The 20,471-nt window shown below is 40.3% G+C and overlaps 1 long non-coding RNA gene across 7 annotated transcripts in view; it reads right to left on the reverse strand.

The window, feature by feature from the left end:
• LOC140636825 (uncharacterized) overlaps positions 1-14,244 on the reverse strand; it is a 492,878-nt gene extending 478,634 nt beyond the window's left edge. For 2 of the 7 annotated variants that reach the window (XR_012034058.1, XR_012034057.1), the window contains exon 1: positions 13,840-14,243. This is a non-coding gene — a long non-coding RNA (uncharacterized lncRNA). Of the gene's footprint in view, positions 1-7,139; positions 7,240-13,839 lie in introns of those variants that run through there. The other 5 variants (XR_012034060.1, XR_012034062.1, XR_012034054.1 and 2 more) reach the window with 5 other exon arrangements.
• Between the last annotated feature and the right edge of the window lie 6,227 nt (positions 14,245-20,471).

Below are 20,471 nucleotides of genomic sequence, written 5' to 3' on the forward strand. Positions count from 1 at the left end.
GTGTAGGGATCAAACAGGTGCAGTGGTCTGGGAATGACATTCCAGGAAGAGAGTAACATAAGCAAAGTGTGCAAGGGTAGAAAAGTTTAAGCAAAGAATGTAACAGGATCAGTGAATTCACCTATCAGAAATGCACAAAGAGTTAATATGAAGGTCCTGAATGCCAAGTTAAAAAAGATTTAGTTCTATTCATAGGTAGTGGAAGAATGATCTTACTTCCCATTTTGGGACGGTTCCAGTTTGCACCACAGTCCAGGCATAATTATTATAATTACTAATATCCCCCCTTTCACTGTCCAAAGTGCTCCAGTTTGAATAATATATTATGTGGTCTCCCTAGACATAATGGAGTCAATATTTCACTCAAATGGATTAGAACAGGGTTATGTAGCCTGTAGCCTTAAGTGCCCAGCTCACAAATGGAGGACTGTCTGGGATACTAAAAGGATATATTTGCTTGGTGTGTTTATGCTGATTATTACATGTGGACCAAACTTTCATTGTAATCATATTACGCATATTAGATTTATAGAAAATAGATAAATTAACTAAGTACCACGATCACTTACAAATGTACTTTATCATTAGAACTTTTCAAAATATAAAATTCAGAATGAGAAAATAAAGGGATGTGTGGAGGTTACAAGTGAATTAGAATATAGTGGAATAAGTTAAGAAGGCAATGGCAGGGGTACCTTAGTGCTCAGTTGCCTAAGTGTCTAGGGTTAAATGTCTGACTTCAGCTTAGATCATGATCTCAGGATCCTGGGATCGAGCCCTATGTGTGTCTCCCCACGCAGTGGAGGGGTCTGCTTTTCCCTGTGACCCTCCTTCTGCTCATGCTCCCTGGTGCATACACTCTCTCCCTCTTATATAAATATAAATAATGTTAAAAGAAGAAGAAGAAGAAGGCAATGGCAACTTGGGGAATGTGGGTAGGGAGCTGATTAGGATGGCAACAGGGGAAAAAGTTAGACGTTAGATACATTTTAGATGGAGAATCAACAGGCCTTAGAACCTGCCTGGCTACAGAAGGCCAGAGAGAAAAAAAAGAGAGAAAGGATGATGATGATGATGATGATGATGATGATGATGATGATCACTTTTTTTTTTCTTTTTTTAGTTTTAAGTCAGATGCCTGAAATAAACAAGAAATACAAGGGGCTGCAAAGTAGGAGAGAGGGGGGTTCAGAAGATGAGATAATGGCATGGTCTTCAAGTGGACATATCTAATAAGTATTTCATTATCTTTTGACCCAGAAACTGGATTCTTTGCTTTCACTTTTTATTTGTCAAATCATATCTATATTGACTGTTACCTCTTGCATCTTGATACAGAGAAAAGACACCTCAGTGAGAATGAATCCTTCCATTTTTGTGGAGACATCAAATTTCTAGCTCATAATTCCAAGTCTCAGAGATATGGGGATTCAGAACATTTATGTGATTCAATTAACAGTGTTTTTTTTTAAATATTAAGTTATTGTCACAGGAAAATTATGAAGTATGGTTTGCGCTATGTGACCTTAGATATCAAGTCATGCCTAAATTCAATGACATATAAGAAAGTGTTTTTTATCAAAAATCATAAATGAGGGATGCCTGGGTGGCTCAGTCGGTTAAGCGTCTGCCTTTGGCTCAGGTCACAGTCCTGGGATCCTGGCATGGAGTCCCTGCATTGGGCTCCCTGCTCAACGGGGAGCCTGCTTCTCCCTCTCCCTGCACCCGTACCCCATGCATGCTCTCTCTCACTCTCTTTCTCTCAAATAAATAAAACCTTTTTTAAAAATCATAAATGAATGAGAAAATGGATTTGATTTACATACGTAGGGATTATTCTTTATTCTTTACCTAGATTAGTTTACATCAGCAGTATATTCCTGCTGTACTTTCTCTTTCTTCAGTTCCCAAGCCAGACATCACTGGATGGGAATACTGACTGAACAGGGAGTATAGAAGAGAGGCAACGTGTGACCTCAACTATTAAAGTATTCTTGAAGCATCTGCCTTAAATCTACCCTTCTATTCACTTGCCCTACACTCATGGCTCTTGTGAGTCCGATAGGTTCAGACTTCTCAGATTTTGAAACCACTGGTCTACTCTGTCCTCAGTCATATATTGGGGTATCTGACTTCCTAGGTCCTATTGGGGTATCTGACTTCCAATGCAAGTACACCTTGACTCTTGTTTTCCATCCTAGTTTCTAGTAGCATTTCAAACTAAATCTTTTGAAGCCAGGGATATTTCTGGGTTTACTTCCACCAGGTATTTTGATGATGTTAGTATTAAGCCCAGATCATAATCTTTAAAGTAAGGTAAAAAAAAATCTTGTGGAACACACAGTAATTTTACAGACAAGGAAACCGACCTCAGCAAGGTAAGTACTCAGAATCATACAGCAAATTGGTGGCAGATTTAAGACTAGAAGCCAAAAAAAAAAAAAAAAAAAAAAAGACTAGAAGCCAAATGATGATACATCTTCTAGCTCAAGGTTCCATTTACCACAAGCTTCTTTATTCCTTAGCTGTGATCAAACTTAATAATAGTTGTATTTTGATCTTTAGCATACATATATACATCATCCTACCATTCGTGCCTTCCTCCTATCCTCTTACTAAGCTTCATTTACAAGACACAGATAATTTATTTTCACCTGAAAAATGGAGATACTCCCAGGGTGAAATATAATAGCTACTAAAGCAATTCACTAAAAACAAATTACATTCAAACAACAGAGAAATAACTCATTACCAATCTGAAGGACATAAGGAATCTAAATGATGCTGCATAACTATCAAAATGAAAAAAATAGATAGATACAGCTCAAAGACATTGTCACCTTAGTAATGTTCTCGGGAACTCCTATCATCAAGAAGTTTCATACTGTTCTTATAAGAAGTTGGTACTTTAAGATTTCTCAGGAGCACAGAACTAATTAGATTGTAAAGCACTGATTTACTACTATTTAAAAACAATAATTCCATATTCTAAATCACCAACATTAATGCTCTCACAAGCTGAAAACTCGTTTTGTGTACAGATTTCAAATCCTTTAAAATATAAATTAAACAAACAGGACATATGCAATATCCAAACTCTGACAGTTGTTACAAAAAAGAAAAAAAAAAAAAAAAGATAAAAATCACTGTGGAATTCCCAAGTCTCAAATGCACATCTTGTTCCAGCAACAACCCACATGAATTTTGTCCTCCCCCACTAAAAACCAAAACACTAATTTAAGCACTTCAAAGCTAGCATGGTTTTTGTGCAAAGCACTTATTGGATGCTTGATGTGGAAATAAATCAAGAGATGGGTGAAAAAAAATATTTTGCAGGAGAGAATGAGGATTCAGAATCCAGGTCAATGTATTCTTTTCCTCTCCTTTTGCTCTTTTTTGTAGCAATCCTAAAGAAGAGTAGGCATAAATAATGAGACAGGAAGAATAAGAATTTGATTATCTATTCTCCCAAGCCCTCAACAGAAATATATTAATAGAGATAAAACTGGGGCTTGCTTAGGGGGATCCCTGGGTGGCGCAGCGGTTTGGCGCCTGCCTTTGGCCCAGGGCGCGATCCTGGAGACCCGGGATCGAGTCCCATGTCGGGCTCCCGGTGCATGGAGCCTGCTTCTCCCTCTCCCTCTGCCTATGTCTCTGCCTCTCTCTCTCTGTGACTATCATAAATAAATAAAAATTAAAAAAAAATTTAAAACTGGGGCTTGCTTGGTTTCTCAGTTACACTGAGTAGGTACTCTTTTTTTTGTTTAAAATCTTTTTTGTAGGGATATCTGGGTGACTCAGTGGTTGAGTGTCTGCCTTTGGCTCAGGGCGCATGATCCTGAGTCCCAGGATCAAGTCTTGCATTGGACTCCCTGCATGCAGCCTGCTTCTCCCTCTGTCTATCTCTGCCTCTCTCTATATATCTCTATCATGAATGAATAAATTTTTTAAAAAATAATAAATAAAATGAATAAAATAAAATCCTTTTGTGTATACATCTTTAAATAAAATACAGATAAAAATAGGGGGCAGCCCAGGTGGCTCAGCGGTTTGGCACTGCCTTCAGCCCAGGGCGTAATCCTGGAGACCCGGGATCGAGTCCGTCGGGCTCCCTGCATGGAGCCTGCTTCTCCTTCTGCCTGTGTCTCTGCCTCTCCCTCTCTCCCTCTCCCTCTCTCTCTCTCTCTCTCCCCCTCTGTCTCTCATGAATAAATAAATAAAATATTTAAAAATATACAGATAAAAATAACAAGGTTTTTAACAAAATTAACAAAACGAAGAGCTGTTCACTTTGCTTTGCTTTGAGGAAAATGGATATAGACTTCTGAGCTAATGAAAATAAGAAGATACTTCACATTTAAGTCCAACATTAGAAATTACCATGTCTCTGTTGGATATTTTCTCCATCAGTGAGTTAGAGAAGCATAGATAATCTTATTTCTTACAGTTTTAATCTCAAAGTACTCATGGTAATACCAAAAAGCCCAGGCATAGGTCAATCCCCTTTGTTACACTTCTGAAAATCTCAGGAGGAAAAGTAACCCAATTTATTGAAAAACTACTATGTTCCCATTTTGATGCTGAGGCATTAAATAGAATATTTACAACAATATTAGGAAGTATATATTATTGACTTTCTATTAGTAAAAGACTATTATGGCTCAGACATTGGGCAAATGGAGATATGAGAATTCAAACCCAAATTTTTTTAACTCCAAAACCCATTCTCTCTCCACAGCACTGTGCTACTGCTAGTAACTCCACACAACCAAATATGTGAAGTAGACTGTGATGTACTGTATTTGCCAAAAAGACTTTTTTAAGCTCATTTAATTGCATTTACTGATAGCTACAGAGAAAATACTCATATAATCATTTTAACAGGCTATCTTGTGAAAGCATTGTGATTTCTTTATTAAAATATCATTGATGCACATACAACTAAGAAACTCTTCTAAGTAATGCAGAAAATTCCTCAAACTATTCAGTGCTTCACTGAATAGGTATTTACTTGCTCTCTCATTTTCTCCCACATTTCCCTACTAGAAGGGATAGTTTAGTGATAAGATGATTTCACAGATGAAATTCCAAAGAAGTATCATCACAAGAAGCAACTTCAAGTTGATTTCCATCAATAAACGTATTTGCTCTAATCTTCAATTTTTCACAAGTGTATAAGGAACAGCGAAACAGACACCCGAATAAAGCCTGTAGCCAACGAATGGTATGTGTTTCTGTGTGACACGAACAAGCACATAGACAGAGGTAACCACTATTGATACCACTTTGTCATCAAGTGAACTATCTAGCTTGAATAATCTTCCTGGCCCCTTCAAAAACCCAAGAGTTAGCTATATGCATTAGTTCCAAATATAGTCATATATTTGGTTACCAAAAACCTCAGTCACACATGACAATTTTAGAAAAAGCCTCCAAATATACTTTCCATCTAAAATCACTTTCTGATTATAATAAGAGAATAAAAGTATTGGTTGCTCCTTTATCATACAGAGGCAGCAATAATCCACATAACATTCAATAATCAAAAGCCTCTTAAAACGAGATATCTACTCCTTTAAGACTCTGAACTTTGCTTTACTTTAGAAAAGATAGAAAAGAGTGTTTGGCACTGGATTAATCTCCCTCAAAGCCATGTTACTGCTGAGTGAAATAACAAAACCAGATTATTTAAGCATGGCAGCCTGCTAGGCAGCACATTTCTGAGTGGTTATCACAAATGATACCTCAGGTAGCTGTTGTAGGGCTCCAGACCAAAAGTAAAGTGATTCACAAGAACTGTATAAATCAACAGAAATGATTTTATTTGGCATTCATATTGCTATGATGAAATGAAATTAATTTAGATGAATAAAGAAAAATCTGCAACATGCTAACCTCTTACTGTGCCTTCTCCTCATGTTCACAACACCCTTTGGTTTGAATGTACCACAGGATAGAAATCACATATAAAATTCTCTGGCTTAAAACAGAAATTCTGTAGTTTGCATCCAGTTTCTTGCTCCTCTACCAAGTACATTACTGATAGACACCAGAAACATTGTAAAACCCACCGAGGTGACAAATGAGGCAAAAAGACCATGTGTGCAATGAGGTAAAGAGAGGGCAATGTGTTTTCCATAGAGCCAGAGGAAACATTTCATTCTCAAAGAACTTTTAGAAAAGGCTAATCAATTTTTAACAGGTGATTTTGAGTCACCTGCTGGGGGAGCTCAAGAAAGTAATTAATGAGCAGCATACAACTATATATATTGCCAAGTACATATTATGTGCCAGGAACTTAACATTCATTACCTCATTCAGTCACAATACCCTGATTTTAGGAAGTTTCCCTTTTTTTTATTTTTTATTTTTTTCTAGGAAATTTCCATTTTAGATATGAGGAAACGGGAGTTCAGAGATCAAATAATATCTTCATTCACTTGAATATGACCTCAATCAGGGCAAATCATATAATTTACTAATGTACACTCAGATCCAAAACAGTGTCAAGCACACAATAGGTGTTCAATAAATTATTGTTGATGGGAAGTCTTAACAATTCCAAAGTTGAAGTCCCTTTTCCCTATGCCACACTACTTCTCTAGAGATGTGGGAAGACAAGAAAGAAGGAAGAGAGAAAGAGAGAAAAAAAGAAGAAAAGGAAAAGAAAAAGAGTATTATTAGTGGGAAGAAAAATCTTTCATATATTCGTTGGTTTAAAACCAACAGACAATGGACAATTATATTTATACATCTGCCTGGCTAATGAACAACTTTATGCTTATAAATTCAACAAATTAGAGGAAATGGATAAATTTCTTGAAAAATATAAACTACCAAAGGTCACTCAAGAAGAAATTCATAACCTGAATAGCCCCTCATCTATTCAAGAAATAAAAATTAACTTTTCTACAAAGAAAACTATTTTCCACTGTCACTATCTTACTCCTTTTGTATATAATCAATAACCCATGCTTATCAATTTTTCTTTAAAATTTCAGTCCTTGTCTTCTACTACTACCTGGCCAAAACCTTTTCAACTTTTGCCTGAATTAATATAACACTTTCTAAGATGTTACTCTGCTTTAAGTCTTTCCTGGAAAAATCTCCATATTTTTTAAAGCACTCCCTTTATGTACCTGCTTAAAACAATTTTCGAATTCCCCTTTGTCTCCAGAAGTAGTCTCAACTCTGTTGGGAGTCAATTTTCCACAGGACTATCATAAACAAAGCACTGACTGCTCCTTGTTTTAGATTATTATTTTCAAGGATGTTTATACAGGAGATAGATACAGTGTCTCTCCCTCTGGAACCAAAGGGAGGAATGCTACTTTCCATTATAAAATATTCAGGCCCCCTAAACTCATAGATCCTCTCCTATAATGAAACCTACTATGTGTACAGATGTCATTTGTATCACCCTACAGGAATTAGGACTCAAAAAAACAGCAAAAAAAAAAAAATGTTGTTACTCTGGCTTCTGATATTTCTATGAATAATAAACTGTCCTTCATCTCTGACAAAGGATCTCATGTTTTATACCAGCATCCTTGAAACTAACTTCTTAGCTATCAGAGTAAAATTTCAGACCCTTCACTGTTCTTGAGAATTAGAATTTAAAAACACCCACGTCCAGTCTCCATCATATCAATTAATTCAGAATCTCTGGCAGTGAGTCCTGACATTTTTTGTTTTGTTTTGTTTTGTTTTGCTTTGCTTTGTTTTGCTGGCTGATTGGAGTTTATTTCCCACTTGGTATGAGGCACACAGTTACAGGGTGTCAGGAAGGCTTGCCTGTGGCTTGGATAGTAAAGAGTAGAATTCTCTCACCTTCCTTTTTGGTGTTTTGCAGTTTTGATATAAAAGAGCCCAACTGTGGCTTCCTGCAGCCTGCCTGGTCTACTGGTAGGAGAAGAGCTCTGGCGAGCCTAGCGCCTCTGGGAGCCACATGGTGGCCATTCAGGATTGGGGCCCAGTGTTGGCTTTGCCAGGCAGGCCACCAGGCTGCCTCCTCATGGCTTCCAGAAGCAAGAACAGGTGACTGTGCTGCTGGTGGCCTGGAAAGGTTCCAAACTTTTGGAGACTCCAACACTTAGCCATGAACGGGAAAGTGGACTTCTCCAAAAAGGAGCTTGCCCACCAGTGACCCCAGTGGGCCTTGGAGAAACTGGGTAGTGAGAGATGGCCTCCCCAGGATACTCTGCATTTTGTCAGGAGCTGTTATTGGAAGTGGAATCCAGGTGGTGCCAGTAATAGTCGTGGAAGGCCATGAGTGGGCCACTGGAGGGGATGGCTGCCTTTGCTGTCACTTGTAGACTGGTGGAAACCTTGATGGTGACTCCCGAAGACCTCAGGGCGTGACAACAGATAGAGGGAACAGAAACACTAGGCAACTGAGCCCATTGGCAGAGGAGACTGCCCACGGCTGCTCCATGACCAAAGCGCCCACAGAGTCTGAACATTGGACTTTTTAAAGCTCCCCAGGCAATTCTAATGTGCAGTCACATTAATCTATAGAATTTATATTCAAAGCCCTCTAAAATCTGACTCAAATTTGCCTCTTCAAACTAATTTTTCTGGGGGAACATTGGACACAATTTTATAGAAGAAATTATCTAAGCTGGAGGAAAAGAGACATCTTCATAAGAGAAAAATGAAATATAGAAAAAAAGGATAGAAAAATGCAATGGAGAAAACAAGATTCCGAAAGCCACAACAGAAACATAAAAAGGGAAAAAACAAAAACAAAAACACCATGTATACAGCATCTAGGATTGCTTAATGTTAAAGAATGCATTAGAAAAAAAGGGGGGAGGGGAGAGAAAAAGAGGGAGAGATCTAATGGTTACTAGGGTCCAACAACATCTGAGAGAGGAAGACAGATAAAATCTCAAAAAAAAAAAAAAAAAAAAAACAGAAAGAAATGATTCTCCTAAGGAGTGATTCTCCTAAGGAAATGATCCTGGAAACTATTAAAGATGGCTTCTCAAGCTGCAAAGAAAGAGTCCATTGTCAAAGTAGTTGGGGAAGAACCCCTTAAGCTTAGGACAGCAAAACTAAGCTGTTAAAATAAAAATCTGCACAGATTTGAGGGGAGAAAGTCAGGATCATCATAAACATACAGCAAGAATTATTAAGTGAGTTTCAGGGTGATACTGTGCCTGAAAGTACATACCTGAAAAGTGGGTGAAAGTAGGGCTCTAAGGGATGGCAAAGCAAAAATGGGGCACAGTACAGTGGAGCCAGACAGGACACGAGCAGATGGGAGTCTTAGATGTTGGCCAGATGGGAGAATATCTCCCAGGTGGGATTACCCAACTCAAAGCATATATATTGGACAAGATATATTTGACAGGCAAAGGATTTGATAGTCCCAGAATCCCATCATCCCACTATCCGCATTGACACATAATCTAGAGGAATAGGACAGAAATACAAAGAATAAATTAAAGGATGATAAAAAAGTGTTTAGACCAAGCAAGTGGTGCTAAAGGAAAGAAAGGAAACAATTTAAGAAGCTGATTAAAAATTTAATTGAGCTTCTCGGAAGATTCAACAGAACCGTAGAGAAAAATGAAGCTAGAGACAAATATCCTACAGCTACAGAAAACGATGTGGGAGAAAATAATGTTACTCAAGACCTGGAACATTTAAAAATCAAGAACAATGCCTTAAGGAACAGGCCCCAAGAGACACAGTTTTCAGAATTACCAAAAGGAGCTTCAGTTCAAAAATCTATTAGAGCGGCTCTCGGCTAGGTGCTCAGGAATTACTTCCCTAGCAGCAAGTTCCTGATATTAGGCAATTCATATTAAAAGAAAACAGGTACAGGGCAAAAAATAAAAATAAAAAATAAAAAATAAAAGCCTGCTCACAAGATATTGGATAACTATGTCTCTAGACAGAGTACACACTCATTAAGCTCTGGAGTGCCTGAAGCACAAGATTCAAAGAGAAAAAACTGAATTGGAAATTGAGAGGGTATAAATATGCAAAAGGAAAAGAAAAATACCTCAAATGAGACCCATGGGCCAAAGTTGCCACCACCATAATTTCTAAGCTTAAGAGGAAATACACAGTACAGGGATAGCTTCCCCTCCCCAATTCTGGTCATGGGATAGGGCCAAAATTAACTCTTGCTAGGGGAGATCACAGGCTTTCAAGTACGCTGATCATAGACCTAAAAGAACAGTAATCATGGATGAGAATCACAGCAAGTCTGAAATGAGAAAAATGCCTCCACCTAACTTTTTTTCTTCCAAGTACCCTTAGCAACACTAAAAACAGGGTCCTGAGGACATACTTTCATCAGGATTTCTGCTCTGTGAGATTGGAATTGGCCTGTTTCCTAAATTAGGTGGGTGTGGGGTTGGTGCTCAGGTCATCTTTTGTTCTATTAAATCTTTGGACACTTTTTTAAAAGCAATGGCATGAAAGGGGTAAGGAATACAACTAAAGCAAATACCTGCATTTTAGTGAAAAACTGACCAAAGAAGCTAAAAGAACCTGACTCTATCCAGACACCAGAGAGAGCAAATTTGAAAATTTGGGATGACATAAAGTCCTCTGATTTTAATTTAATTTTAGCAATATAATTTGAGACTTCAAATCTTTGAAATCTCCCTGAAATATTATAATTAGGAGGCATTGATGTTCAATTTTGGGACATCTTTGTGGTGATAGCAGTTTCTTACCAAATTGTCTTAGTGTTTGCATTCAATCTTACTGCAAAACTGACAAGCGATTCTGGACATTATGGTCAGCCTTGGTCACAAAATGTTACTTTAATTAGTGCACTCGTCCAATTTATTTCAGAGGTGCTAGGTGCTACATCTACACTGAGTACTAGTGGGGTAGGAGGTACAACAATTGTGGGTAGGGGGTGGCCTCATGAAAAGGGAGGCGGTCTCAAAAGTGTATCTGGCCCCCTAGAAAGGAAAGCCACACTCCTGACAGACCACGGCAGGCTTCATGATTAAACCCAATGGGTTAAAAGCAACAAAACAGGGATCCCTGGGTGGCGCAGTGGTTTGGCGCCTGCCTTTGGCCCAGGGCGCGATCCTGGAGACCCGGGATCAAATCCCACATCGGGCTCCCAGTGCATGGAGCCTGCTTCTCCCTCTGCCTGTGTCTCTGCCTCTCTCTCTCTCTCTCTCTCTCTGTGACTATCATAAATAAATAAAAAAAAAAATAAAAAAAAAAAAGCAACAAAACAGTAATTCCATGGAATTTGGCAAATAGAGGTAACAGGAAACTCGGGGTATTCATTGATGACTTTGGGAACAGGGACCAGAAAAGCAGAGCTGAGATCAAGCAGAGCTGAGATCCTTCCCCACCCCTCCTCTTTATGGGAACAATGAGTCTGCAGAGAGTACACATTATCCTCTATCCTTAACACAACTGAAATGTTACAACTCTGCCCCAGGGGAGGAGGCCGGCCAGAATCCAGACCCGCCTGTGGGTGGGAAAGTCTGTCTATTTATGGGATTCAGTATTGATGGAGTTCAGTATCTGCCACATACTCAAGTGTCCTAACAATTCTGGCAATAAATTAAATTCCGGCAATAAATGTTAATAAAACTAACATTTAGATCCTCCTCAGCTAGACTTCTTTGTCTATCTCAATTGAATCCGAATTCAGAAGATTCAGATTGATGTTACATCCTGTTCTTCTCCAAACCCCAAACTCTGACTCTAAATTAGCCCTACTGCCGCACACCAGACAGCTTGGTTACCCTCCTAACCCAAGTAGGTATTTGAGTGTGACCCCTGGAACAGTATTATCGAACCTGAATTAAAGAAAAGTTCATTGAATAAGCACAGATGGGATTGGGTGATAGATTGGTACCAGGTTGGTAAAAGGAAGAAAGTATCACGGATAACACCAAACATTTCATTTGGGGGGACGGGGAAGAATCGGAAAAATGATAATGTTGCTTTAAAATAAAAATGAGGGGTGCCTGGGTGGCTCAGTTGGCTAAGTGTTGCCATCGGCTTGGGTCATGATCCCAGGGTACTGGGATCGAGCCCCACATCCGGCTCTCTGCTCAGTGGGGAGCCTGCTTCTCCCTCTCCCTTTGCCTGCTGCTCCCCCTGCTTGTGCTCTGCCAAATGAATAAAATCTTTTTTAAAAATTAAAATAAAACAAAAATAAAATATAATCAAGAGAAAGCAGAGCTCAACCTGATATCACTTACTACATACCAGGAGCTCCATTCTGAGTTAACTGTATGCAAGTGAAAGGGCATGCAGGAAGGTCTTGGTCAACTACCCTTTGTCTCCTGCCTGGTGGCACTAGTGGGACACTCAGTGGGACACAGAGTACACCAGAATGTAAGTTTCTGGCTTAAATGTTTTACTTTGATCCATCAAAGAAGATCCAAATGCATGTCCACAACAATACAGTACATTCCCTTTCCTCTCAATTGTTCTGCTCACATCAGATTTCCAGAAACTCTCAGTCCCCAAACCCCCCGTTTCTCAACCCTGTTTTTTGTTTTGTTTTGTTTTGTTTTTCTGCCTCCTCTCACTCTTGATTCTTCTTTCTCCATTTTCCTTTGCACCTGATGTTCCCAAATCTTCCCTACAGATTGTGACTTCCTGAGGGATGTCATCTGGAACCTCCTGACTTTTCTCCCTATCGGATCAGCCCACTGACTTGTTCCTGCCGTCCTCGCTTGACATTAACAAAAGTGTAATATCCTTTCTGGAAACGCCGGAATTCCTTTTGAAAGGTGGTAAAGGCAAGGAAAATGAGTGAGTACAGCCAAAATCCTCTTCAGTGGAAATTAGACGGGGTGGTACGGAAAACACTCACACAAAATTTTGTCCAATCACAATCATAATGATCAACATAATAATTAAAAATACTGAGTGTTTACTACATGCAAGGATGGATCCTGAGCACTCTTACATGGACTATTTCATTTGATGTACCAGTTCTTTGAGATAATGACTGTGACCATTATTGCAGTTGACCCTTGAACAACAGCACAGGGCTTGGGGGGCACCCACGGCGAGCGAGTATCCATGCATGACTTCTGACTCCCCGAAAAGGCGCTAATGGCCTACTGTTGATAGGAAGCCTGGCCAAGAACATAAACAATCGAGTAACACGTTTTATGTATGTATTATATGCTGTTATTATTTTTTCAATTCATGAGAGACACACACAGAGAGGGAGGCAGAGACACAGGCAGAGGGAGAAGCAGGCTCCATGCAGGGGGCCCGACGCAGGACTCGAACCCGGGTCTCCAGGGTCACGCCCTGGGCCGAAGGCAGGCGCTGAACCACTAAGCCACCCGGGCTGCCCATATGCTGTTATTCTTAAATTAAGCTAGAAAAAAAGAAAATGTCACTAAGAGAAGCATAAGGAAAACTCATGAACGGTACTGTGAAAAAAAAATCCACAGAGAGGAGGAGCAACCCGTGGGCCCTCAGCTGTCTATTGCTCGGACAGCGTTTGGCTAAAACAGAGCGGAGCAGGCCCCCTCCTGCAGCCTCGGGCCACCCCCGGCCCGTTCTCCAGCGGGGCCGTCGGAGCCTCCCGGAGTGGCCAGCGCTGCTCCGCTCCTTCCCGCCCCGACCAGCCGCGAGCCCAGCTTCGGGGCAACTATTCCCGCGGCGACAAGCACCTGCGGGCCTCCCGCCCCTGCAGACTTCCCCCCACTGTGGACCTCCCCCATGCGGGCCTCCCCCTGCGGGCCTCCCACCCCCGCCCCAATGCCCCTCCCCCCGTCCCTCTCCCCTACCCCTGCCCGTCTGCCCCTCCCACCCCCCTGCCCCCTGCCCCTCCCCTGCCCGTCTGCCCCTCCCTGTCTGCCCCTCCCCCCCAGGCACCTGAGGACGCGCGGGAGGCCTCCCAGGTCGAACCCGCAGCACCAGCTCGAAGCCGCGCGCGCCCCTCCTGGGCCCCAGCTCGACGAGGAAAAGCCCCGAAGCTGAGCGGGGCGCCCGGGGGCGCTCGCCAGGGGTCTGCGGGGGCGGGGCCGACCCCTCGGCTCCCCGAGAACCACTTCCGGGTCGGCAGCGGAAGAGCCCCGGGCGGACATGGCTGCCGCTCGCCTGCCGCTGCTCTGCGTTCCTGTGCCTGTCTGTCCGAGGGCCGCTGTCCCGCCGCGGTCAGGAGCCTGCGGAGTCCAGAGCTTGCCACCCCTCCGAGCTCACGGCTCCGGCCTGCGCCTCTCCCTGCAGCCCCGGGCAGCCGTTGCCACCACGCCAGAGCCCTGGGCCAACCGGAAATGAAACTTTGCGCGGCAAAACCACAACCACCCCCAAAATGTATTTTAAGATCCGCGTGTAGGTGCACCTGCGCAGTCCAGGCCCCTGTTGCTCGAGGCTCCACTGCATTTCTGTGTGAGAGAGAAGAGGACTAAGACGCAGGACTGAAACATGGCGGGAGATCACGAAACTGAGAGGTGGTCAACTCAGGGCGGAAGCCTGGGCCCGCCTGCCTTGGGAGCCCTGAACTTCGTCCCGCCCGAGGTAATTCCTGACGACCGTGTCTGCCCTCGTCTGCCCATCACCTTGTCCAACTTCCACTTATTTTAGACAGCTTTTTAGTACAAAATGCCAGGAATCGTAAAGTACTTAGAGCGTCACGATATCTGAAAGCACATCCATGGTACCAGCACATGGCACTACAAGTTATATATATATATATATATTTTTTAAAGATTTTATTTACTTATTCATTAGAGAAAAAGAGAGAGAGAGAGGCAGAGACACAGGCAGAGGGAGAATCAGGCTCCGTGCAGGGAGCCCGACGTGGGACTTGACCCCGGGATTCCGGGGTCACGACTTGGGCCGAGGCAGGCGCTGAACCGCTGAGCCACCCGGGCTGCCCTACAAGTAATATTTATTTCACTTACAGTGTCTAGAATAAAATACCTCCACCCAGTTCTTAGCATCCGAATCACTGTCTCCAAACTTTCTTCTGTAAAGTCTGTCATTTGACACACATGCACAAGGTAGATCACATCACTTGGAGGTCACTCTGTCACAGAATCTGTTCAGTGAGTATCTCCTCTTTCTTTTTTTTTTTTTTTAATATTTTATTCATTTATTCATGAGAGACAGAGAGAGAGGAGATGCAGAGACACAGGCAGAGGGAGAAGCAGGCTCCATGCAGGAGCCCGAGGTAGGACTCTATCCTGGGTCCCCAGGGTCAGGACCTGGGCCCAAGGCAGCGCTAAACTGCTGAGCCACCCGGGCTGCCCCCAGTGAGTATCTCCTCTTGATTCTTCTCTCAGGTTGTGGTCTCAGGGTCCTGAGATTGAGCCCACTGAGCCCCAGGTCAGGCTCCACACTCAGCAGAGTCTGCTTAAGACTCTCTTCTCTCCCTGCCTCTCCACCACTAAAATAAATAAATAAATCTTTTTTAAAAAATGTAAAAGGTATCCCTTATAACTCTAAGAACTTGTGCTATACTTTAACACAAGTAGGCAGAAGTGTATATACATATATATATGTGTGTGTGTGTGTGTAAATTTATTTACTAAACATTGTTATGCTATTAAAAATATCTAGGAAACAACCCAAATGTCAAACAAGAAATAAGCTAAATAAATTATGATGCATCTATACAATGGCACACTATGCTTTTGTAAATATATGTATTATGTATATGTGTGTGTAAATATATCTGATTGATCTACATATACTAACAGATGTTTCTGATATAATACTGAGTGCAAAAATAAGTTGTGGTACTAACTTCAGCGAATCTCAAGGGAATTAGGCTGAGTTTTTAAAAAGGCAAAGTTAAAAGGTTACATGCTATTTAATTCCATTTACATAACATTATAAAATAACAAAATTACACAGTTGAAGAACAGATTAGTGATTGCCAGAAATTCAGGATTGAAGTTGTAGCTGTAAAGAGGGTAGCACAAGGGAGCCTTGTGGTAGGAACTACAGGCAGCTCCTTGTAGTCAAATTGCAGGGGAGTACACACACATAGTCATACCTATAGTACATATATAACTGTTAAAATCTGAATTAGTTCTGTGGATTGTATCAATTTCAATTTCCTAGTTTGATACTGTACTATTGATGTTAACTTTGGGGAAGGGTGGGTGAAGAGTACAGGGAACATCCCTGTACGTATCTTTACAACGTCTCATGAGTATATCATTATTTCAAAATAAAAAGATTTTTTAAAACATAGGTAGTCTCTCTGCATTCACAGAAAAAGCAATATCGAATATTAAGATTATGTAACTCTTACTAGAACAGAAAGCTGAATGATGTTAGTACTTTAAGAGGAGTACAGATGTTGTATAAAGAGGAATAGTATTGTTACAACATGCTAACATTCTATAGTCTCACCTTTTTTTCCGACTTAGGAGATGGATTATTGCAGATATAATTAAGGGCCTCAAGAGATCCTCCTGGACTGTCCAGGTAGGCCTTAAAACCAGTGGCAGGTGTTCTTATAAGGAAACAGAAGCACAGAAGACACAGGGAGGAGGGGAGAAGGCCGCAGAAACACAGAGGCAGAGATTGGCATGAAGCAGCCCTAAGGAACTCCAGGAGACACCAGACTCTGGAAAAGGCAAGAAAGGATTCTCCCCTAGAGCCCCTAGAGCTCTTAATAAATCTTTTTGTGAATAGCAAAAAAATTAAAAAAGGATAATTTTCAGAATAGACGTGGTTATATTTCATTGATGTAAAATAAATAAATATTTATGGATTAAAATATCTGTATGTCCATACCTAACTACTAATAATGACCCCCTTTAGGGAATGTGTTAGAGCTAGGGACAGGAGGAAGAATTTTATTTTTTACATTATACATTTTTGAATGTTTAACTTTCTTTTCTATTGATATGTATGTTTTTATCATTTAAAATTGATTCAGAAGATAATGAAGAGGAAGAAACTGAAGGGGAAAAGAAAGGGAAAGAGTAATTTCTTCCTCTGAGCCTTTGTCCATCCCATTTTTTCAAGGCCCATTTAAGACCTTCCTTCTTACATGAGGTCTCAACAGAACTCTGAATTCTGGGGGTATTTTTCTTATTGTTTACACTACATATTTGGGATTTAGAAAAGTCTTCCTTGAGCTACTAGATCCTGAAATCACAGGATTCTCAAGAAATGTTTATCACGCTAATACTAATACCCTGTATTTGCTAAAAATGCACCACATTATCTATCTTTACGAAAAGGAGAATAAAGCTGATAATTTGAGAAACATGGACTTTAATTAAGTATCATAGTCTTAAACTTCTGAGTCAATTAGTGATTCAGAAGAAAAAAAATACAACCTTAATAATTACTCAGATTTAATAAAGGAAGACTTAGGGTTATTTGAACATAACCTACATATTTTAGAAAAGCAATCTAAGTTTTAAAGACCATTAAAACTCATATGAACGCCTAAAAAATGATACTCTCCAGCCATACCAGTCCAGTGCTAGTCTATCTACTCCCATACCATTTCGTACAAAGAGCCTGCCCTGCACTCTTGTGGTGATTTCTGTCCTATGCAACAAACATAAGGAAAAGATCATCCAAAATGTACATACCACAGCATTCAGACTTCCTATTCCTTTCACTGATGTTAGGGAAGAAATGAGACTTGTTTAATGTATATGAAGGCAGAGTAGCAGTACATACTTCAAGACCTAATCTGAAGTACATGGATGTAGACCTATTTTTCATTTTACATTACTAGTTGTGTAGTTGATGATAGTTTTATTTGGATATTTATCATTCACTTGAAGTAACTGAAAGAAATAGATATATCAAAATCTTCTTCATTACAGGCTAAAAAAATAATTCCATTACAATACCAAGGAAAAAATTACACCTGCATTTTATTATACTTCAAGAAATTATTGCATATAGGCCAATATCTCAAAAATATGAAATAATATCATCTCAATTATTAAATTATAATCAGTAGATAAAAGAGATTTGGTTTTATTCAGATGCAGAATAAAATATAGAAAGGCTTTAGGTATTGCCTATTGATTTTTTCAACATAACTGTGCGTTGTGCACCACCTAGAGGAAATATGTAAAATTTATACTGAATATAAACCCTTGTACAGATTGAACAACCTCATCATGAATTATAAAATAGAAATGAGGGGATTCCTGAGTGGCTCAGTGGTGGGGCACCTACCTTCGGCCCAGGGCGTGATCCTGGAGACCCGGGATCGAGTCCCACGTCGGGCTCTCTGCATGGAGCCTGCTTCTCCCTCTGCCTGTGTCTCTGCCTCTCTCTTTCTCTCTCTCTCTCTCATGAATAAATAAAATCTTTTAAAAAAATAAAATAAAATGGAAATGATTTTCACCTGCCTGAGATGATTTTCATGTAGTCCAGACTTCTAATGATGAAGTCAGATGGCAGTTGGAATCTAATATGGATATTTATAGATCCAATTACTTAAAATTTTTTCTTGAATATAATTTCAACTGCAGTTTCTCATAGTAAATTGGAGAACCTGAAGCAGGATCTTCTTCAACATTAAATCAAGTCTGGGGATGCCTGGGTGGCTCAGCGGTTGAACGTCTGCCTTTGGCTCAGGGCGTGATCCAGGGATCCAGGATTGAGTCCCACTTCGGGCTCCTTGCATGGAGCCTGCTTCTCCCACTGCCTGTGTCTCTGTGTCTCTCATGAATTAATAAATAAAATCTTAAAAATAAATAAATAAACCAAGTCTATTTATTTAAAATTAAATGAAACACTATATTACCAACCGATAGTTTAAGCAACAAGGAAAAAACCTTTCTCTTTAGTTTTCCATATACACAGGAAAAAATCTGTATTACTGACAAGAAAACTGAAAGATTATAAAAACTTTCAAACCAAAAAGAAGGGAAAAGAACTGAACCTCATCACCAAAAATATTAACCAAATATCTTTCTGACTCTCATAACATCATTGTAGCTAAGTGAGCTAAATTAATTGTTACTCTACCTTCTATGAGTAAATATTTTTAATATGCAACTCTGTCTTTATAGCAGATATTCCACTTGTTTTCTAATAATAATTGTTACTTACTCATTTTTTTAAATGGGAAGAGGCTCCTTACTCTTACTAACCTATATTGAAAGCACTCAATCAGAACTAAAACTCTATGCCTTCATTTCTTCTCACTATATGATCTTTTTTCCTAATTAGTCTCATTCCATAATAAAGTCTTAGTTAATACTTAAATGTCATTGACTCCAAGTTAATATCTGTAATACAGCTCTCATGTCTATGTATTCAAAAGCCAACTCAGAATCTCTGTTTGTACATCTCAAGGACACTTCAACTCAGCGTGTTCAAAGCCATCATATTCCCTCAAACTTGCTTCTCCTGCAGTTCTCCTTCGTTTAGGCTAAGGCACCATGAAACTTGAAAGTTATCCTTGAAAACTGCTTCTCCATCTCTTTCCAAATCTAGCCCATTGTCCAGACCACTGATTTAGCTTCTAAATGACTATCAAATCTGTTCACTCCTGTCCATTTCCACTCTGGCAATTCTACTTCAGACAGCCAATGCTTATAGCCTGGGCAATTATCATAATTTCCAAACTCGTCTCCCTTCATCGCTAATGTCTGTACTCGGTTCAACGCACAACAGCCAGACTGTTTTTTTTTTTTTTTTTCCACATTGTTCCCACCCCTGCCCCAAACCCTCTTACAACCTTCAGTGGCTTCCCAGTGCTCCTAGGGATAGAGACTCCAGCTCTGAAGCTACCTAAGAAGGCCCCATTTCACCAATCTCCTCTGGCCAGTACCTGCTTACCCATCTCCTGTCACCTGGCTCTTCCCTTGTCCTCCATGCTGTAGCCACCTGAATTCTCTCAGTTCTTCTAAGCACTATTCTCTCTCTCTCTCTCTCTCTCTTTTTTTTAAAGATGTTATTTATTTATTCATGAGAAACAGAGAGAGGGAGAGGCAGGCTCCATGCCCAACGTGGGACTCGATCCCGAGTCTCCAGGATGACACCCTGGGCTGAAGGTGGCACAAAACCGCTGAGCCACCCAGGCTGCCCTAAGCACCATTCTCTTAGCCGGGCCTGGAACTTTGTAAATACAGTTGCCTTTTCCAAAAACATTCTTCCTCCCATCCCATTGTAATCTACCTCATTCTCAGTTATCCTTCATATCTCAATTCAAACTCACTTTCTCAAGGAAACTGCTCTCTGGGATTAAGCCAGGGCCCCCCTCACTTATCTGCCCCACTTGGCATCCCTATGAGCATAGAAGTGCTCTCTGGTATTGTTTATAATTCTATTTTCAGTGCAAGACATAGAATTAATAATCACTTAATAAATATTTTTTGAATGAGCAAATGAAGTCATGAATGACAGTGGCCCTTTCTATCTTCATTACAAGAAAAAAATCAGATGAAAGACAACGTAACTGCTTATCTCCTCTCTTTGTTAAGACTCAGTGAAAATAATAATAGAGGTATATACAAAAAAAAGATATAAACCAACAATGAAAAAGAGAATGAAAAGCAGGACAATCA

This window comes from Canis lupus, chromosome 1 (genome assembly GCF_048164855.1).
Source record: "Canis lupus baileyi chromosome 1, mCanLup2.hap1, whole genome shotgun sequence".
Taxonomy (NCBI): domain Eukaryota; kingdom Metazoa; phylum Chordata; class Mammalia; order Carnivora; family Canidae; genus Canis; species Canis lupus.